This window comes from Ornithodoros turicata, chromosome 1, assembly GCF_037126465.1.
Source record: "Ornithodoros turicata isolate Travis chromosome 1, ASM3712646v1, whole genome shotgun sequence".
Lineage (NCBI taxonomy): Eukaryota > Metazoa > Arthropoda > Arachnida > Ixodida > Argasidae > Ornithodoros > Ornithodoros turicata.
The window spans coordinates 171,731,347-171,737,657 of NC_088201.1; the positions used below are offsets into that span (position 1 = coordinate 171,731,347).

General features: G+C 42.7%; 1 long non-coding RNA gene across 1 annotated transcript; it reads right to left on the reverse strand.

Moving 5' to 3' along the window:
- Window positions 1-1,891: 1,891 nt before the first annotated feature.
- LOC135373002 (uncharacterized) lies at window positions 1,892-2,958 on the reverse strand. The gene is made up of 3 exons (XR_010416213.1): window positions 2,816-2,958; window positions 2,504-2,611; window positions 1,892-1,978 (listed from the first exon to the last, which is right to left on the reverse strand). It is a non-coding gene; the product is annotated as an uncharacterized LOC135373002 (long non-coding RNA).
- Window positions 2,959-6,311: the final 3,353 nt, after the last annotated feature.

Consider the following 6,311-nt stretch of genomic DNA (forward strand, 5'->3'; position numbering starts at 1 on the left):
ACAGTTTACAACATTTATATCAGCCTGATAGCCAGTAATAAGTACTGCTGTTCCTACCTCCTGATTCTGAAGGACACCTCGTGGCAGATGAGACTGGATGCATTCTTGCCTCATCCGAGGACTAAATTACATAAACGTGGTGCATATTGAAGTGGTATACTGGGAATTTAGTTTCAGTGAGAAAACCTGTAGAAAAACATTTCGCAAAAGTACGTAAATGTTTCCCTGCAACAATCATGCCACATACCTCACTTCTGTCGCTGGCCCTTGTTCTGCATGATTCATAAGCATCCTGCAAGTCTCTTCCATTTGTATGACAAACTGCCAGCTACAAGACAATTCATAGCAAAGCCAGTTCATGCACTAGCAGGCTACACGAAGTTCAGATCAATAATACCCAGGGAGCACATGGTGGGCTAGTAAACGTCTAAATGACGTCTAAAAAAAGAGATAAGGAATGTCTATAGAATGTCTACGCAATTAGACCACATGTCTAGTATCCCTCCACTAGACGTCAAATAACACGTCTAACGTTACGCCACCTAGCCATCTAGCCCTAGACATCCGATGTCTATGTACCTAGCCGTGATTTAGACACTCTTTTGACCTGGATGTCTGGAACAGGGTCAGACACTTAACCATGTATTAGACATGAAGTCTACAGCTAGACCAATTTTATCCCTCCATTCAGGCGACAGGTCTAGGGTTATACATTTCCTGTACCCTACTTTAGCCACCTTTAGACCTACTTTAGACCATGACTAGTCCTGCTACTGTCCTGGCATGCATTCATGCAGAAATATGATATAATTGATAGCAACACGGATCTCAGCATAAACATTTATTCGCAGTAAACCACACACGAAGTCTACGGTACAAAACTCTTGTCTAAAACTGGATTGACTTTGCCGCCAAGCAGGCGTCTTGTGTTTTGACTGAGGAGTGTTGAACTGGCAGCAGGGTGTTGATGGCCACCTCATTCCTTTCTTCCAACGAGTGATTGTTGGTGCTGTAGCACTGCCTCCAATGACTCACTGTGGCTAGAGAATAGAACAAAACATGTCAGAAAGCATTATGTAGCCTGCTAGTTCTAACTAGTTTGTTTAGTGGCTATGCACACTCTTTCACGGGATGCTTGTCTGGCCACATAAGAGCAAAAGCTGTATCAACACTGATCTGAGAGACACAAAGAAAAGCTGCACGTACAAAAATCACAGAACTGTTACAGCTACACAACACAAATTGCAGCAACAGCTGAAAATCTGTTTGCGCGTCACTACCTGATGTGGACGCTAGAGCCCTGCACCATCCGCGGATGGAAGCGGATATCCGTAAGATACTTGTGGATTCGGATGAGAATTTATCACTTTTTGCGGTGTGCGGATCGGATGGCTCGAGGTCGGATGCAGATATACCGCATGCTATAATTTTTCTACTAGCAATTTATTTGTATTGTGCACCGACAGCGAGCGCATGTCCGGGTTCACCTTTGACCATGCACGGCCAAGACGGGAGAGAAGCGTCCACACGAGCACCGGTGAGGAAGCGTTCCAGAAGTCTCTCCATATCGCGTTTGTTGAAAGGTTTACCTTTGCTTGTCGCCATGAGTCCTTCCATGAGAGCATGGAGGCATCCGAAATTATACCAACATTCTTCCGGCTGTGTTTACACGTCCTTCGAAACTTGCGGATCTAAACGGTTGTGTATGCAACGGTGCGGATCGGATAACGTGTACGCGGATGCTAAAAATCTTATCTGCACAGGGCTCTAGCGGACGCTGCCAGGATCTCAGGGAAATGAGGATGTAACAGCTTTCGCTGTGAAAGTACATCAATGTGACAGGCGTTTTCTCGTGACACACGGCCTTACCTGGTCGAGCAGGCAACTGCTAAGCACTCCATGATTGGTGCAGCACTTCCATCACTCCATTACGCTAAAACAACATCTGTGCTGCTCTCATAACTTTGGTGCAAAGCTTCTGTACAGGATAAAAATAAACACTGTGTATATTATAAAAGACAATACAAAGCAAGAGCTGTATCACCACGTCAAATATTATAAGTACGTACAAGTAGTATACAAGTTTATTCACATGACGTCATCCGCAGGAGACCGCCACTGTCGCTAGCAGGCAGATTTGCTGCCATCGGCCCTATTGTAGATTTCAGTCAAGCTGTTCCCCATATTATACTCACCGTATATCTGGTGTTTAAAACTTGTTGCTCTGTGATTTGTAGAATGTCTGAGCAATTTCCATATTTTTGGTGTTAATAGTCACCTAAAAAGCATGATGCAGCAAACAAATGCAAGGACTAAACATTGCGGGACCTATAGTATGGCGCTAAGGTGACTTCAGTGAATAAACCTTTTAGGAACTCAAATCTTGCACTACTACCAGATAGCTGTTTGGGTGAAGTAAGACGGAATGACATAGTCACGCTGTTCTCCATACAATACCAAGGATGTCTCAAAACGACAAAGCACAAAAATACTAGTTTTGTACCGTTTGATGAATATTTTGTCTGCTGCCCACACAGGTTGTGCGGTTCCTTAGCAAGCTTCTGGCAGTCGTTTCTTCTACATCGCACTTCCCTGCTGACTTTCACAGCATCTGAAAAAAAGTTCGATTTCGTTAACCACAAGACAACCATGTAAATGGAAAGCAGTTAGAGTCTTCCACCAACTATATTTGCAATACTTTGTTGACAAAAAATTGAAAGAGGCACCCTCCAGAGTAAGATTAGGGGGCACATCGAACATCAGGAACATTGGAGGACAACACAGTCACACGTCAGTGACAACTGCTTCCCCTCACCTCACAGGGAACTGTTAAGCTTATGTGCAAACAGCTGTTTCGTAGGGTAGGTTACCACTATTTTCATATCCACAGATGCAAGATAGTCCAAGCACCTATAAAAAGAAAAACCCGGTTGCTATGAAACCATGATATGCAAACAAAAGTACTTGCGCAAAATTTTCAGTGTTTAGTTTCACTACCAGCGAAAAATGCAACAACCGAAGTCGGGCTGACATGACAATGAACTAACCAGCATTTATGTTCCGGCATGTCCGCCCTGCAAACCGTAACTGTCGACTTTCGTTTACTCAAGACTTCAACAGTCATCGAAAACTCGTTAATCTCGATGGTTAATTAGTGATACCGTATTTGTTTTAGCACAAAGACGAACCAAGGCACTTAATGAAACGTTGTACTGCCGAACATACAACGTTAATCACTACTTTGAATGCAAGTGCAGTCAGGTCAACCCACACTTCCAATATGCTTCAATCGGTGATACGAAGCCGAAATAAAGGAAACGATATTCCAATATTATGCCACGCATCTCTACTACATGCGATTTGGTGCACAGAAACAGGCACATACTTTAATGAAGAGTGAACTCACCCCTTGGGGGGGAACTTGGGGGGGAAAGCCAGAGAACAAAGAAACGTTGTCCACCACAGTACTCTGGGAGCTCTGCTGTGCTCAACAGCTTTTATCACTGGACAGCACGGCGTACGTTCTCGCTATGCTCAAAAATTGCAAGACAAAACGCGCGGGAGATTAGAACTTTGAAAGATTTTCGTATAACAACCAGTGGAATGCAGCCGCGAAGACCCCAACTGCTACCCGTTGCGCGTCCGGAAAGTTTGAAGTTTCAACCGTTGAAACTCAACTGGTTCGAACTGGTTGGATGGATGGATGATGGATGGTGATTGGGTAGACGGGCAGGCGTCATTGCCATTGCTTTAGCTCGTGCTTATTGAGTACTTATTTTTTGTAATACTTTAATTTCTGTGGCCGTTCATTATAATTGGGTGGTGGAGGTTAAATGTTAAATAACACATATGCCAATCCAGCGGAAGTTACACCAACATCATCATCATTATGCAATCGCCATCGTTGTTGCAGCGGCGAGTGTCGTATTTTGTGATGTGTTGAAAATCGCTGTTCTTTTTGCAAACATTTTATCAGTGCCTTTGCTACTGAGCTACAGGTGTGCCTAATATGTAGCGCATTGAATGTTCAGTGGTTTCAAAGAGATACCATGGGCAGTTTCAAGATTTTTTGAAGGGTTCTGAAATCCCTGAGTCACGTCAGATTCCATTTTACTGCTGCAGCTGTGTAGCTTGTGGGAAAATGTTATGTGCAGTAAACAAACATCTGCTATCTGCTGCCCACAGTACGTGCAAAGTGCTTCTGTGTTTGTGGAGCTATGGTTTATAGTGCTGCGCTGCACGATTCGTCGGCGTCGTCGACTTTTTTATTGACGTTTCAGTGATTCAATAATTTAGTTGCTGATTTCTTTAAGTTGGTGTAGCAGTTGGTGCTAAGGTGTTGGTGCAGGGGAGTTACGTCGTACAAAATTTACATTTACCAGCAACGGTAACGCCATCAGGAACGCTAGTTCAAAAAACATTGCCCCGAACAAATGCGGGCTTCCGTTAAGAAAAAAAGATATATATTCAGTAAAATAAAATATTACTTCACAGCACTTAGATTCTGGTAATGTCTTCTAGTTGTGGATGCTGTCAGTGTATATGCATGTCAGTCAGCCAAAAACACTCGGATCATCATATGTATGGACATTATTTAAATTATCTACATACCTCAGTCAGACTGCCTTCATTTGACTGATCTTTTGTTACAATATATGGGCATACAACTCACATAACATGAAAGACTACATACTATCCATTTGGTCATAATATAATGGGACAAAGTTAACGTGGTCCATTCCTTGCATAGTTTCTGAAGGTTGTTGCAGAGCCCCAGTTTTATTACCTCAGTATGATCATTTGCAAACAGATTGTACTTGCTGCTCCACACACGTGTGATGGAAAGTAAGAGAATAAGGAATTTCCTTCATGTATGAGGATCATCCAACAAAAGTTCCTCTGCTGTGATCAAAATAATAAACCTATAGCACAACATTGAAAAAAATTATGTACAGATTAGAGCTCAACGTTACTCCCTAACACAGTCACCTTATTTAGCTGAACATTTTTGATACTGTGATACCAAGTATTCAATACGTTGTCTGTGCCATGCTATGCCCTGTTTACAAGGTGAGGCATTCACTTTGCATTTCACCTGATCAATTTGTGTTTCATGATCACTTGCGAATTGGTGACTGCCGAGGGGTGCTTTGAGAGGAAGGTGGAACAGCAGATTGGGCAAATTTTCATTGAAGTAGGAATCATCACCTCGAGCACGAGGAGAACGAAGTATACAGGAAGCCCACGAAAAGGAAACTCACGTTTGTGTGTCTCCTGTATACTTCATTCTCCTCATGCTCAAGGTGATGCTTCCTATTTCAACGTTGTACCAGCTCGCTTGTGTACTTTTTCTCTCTTTGGCAAATTTCCAGATGAATTTCTGGAACAAATCCCGAGTCTTTCAAGACAAGTGCAGACAGCGTTGACGTGGTTGTACTACTCCCTTCCAAGTCCTGTGCGTTTTGGTTTCATCGTAGTTTGACGCTTTCCCAGGATCTCGCAGTACATCTGCATTTACTGTCATTGTGCATGTGAGATAATCTAGAAGTTGCACACAATGATAGTCCTAAAACATTGTCGGCATAGCCTTTCCAGACGAAAACGCGAGTTTGACCTCCTTCAGAATGCTTTCACCGGGCACCCACCATGACTTCCTATGGTATTTTGTCTCAGCACTTGCATAATGCATCCAGGTTTCATTAATAAAAATTGTCATTGCATCCAGGTTTCATTAAGTAAAATTGTCTTGATACCATTGAAGGAAAATGCAAGCTGCATTCATTCGTTGCTCTTTACAAACGTTACCGAGCAAATGTAGCCCCCATCTCGCATAACTTTCGTTGACCATGCTGAAGGAAATTTGTTCTCATTAGTATCAGAGTGCAGTACCAGTGACCCGCCAGTCTCCGTTAACAATTCTCGGAATTTCAGAAAAGAAACGTCGTTTCGTGGTGTTATAGCTGATCTCCCACTGTACTGTTCATTGTCCAGATTTTCACGACCCTGTATAGAGGACACACCATTTCAATGCCTGTAAAGTGTTTTGTATAAACAGGTGTTAACTGTCAGTGGATATTCTCTAAAGTACTCTTTCACTCTTTTATTCTTTAACGAAAAATAGGATAACTCTTCCGTACTAGGATAGTCAGACGTACTCGGAAATATTACATCCATGCTTGAATGCCTGACACATTAGGTGAACGGCACTTCATTAACCAACATCTGCAGTGCCGGGATGTCACACCCAACTACTACACGATTCAGTTTGTCCTAGTGGTGTTTCCTTTGAATAACAAATATCGGGAAACTTA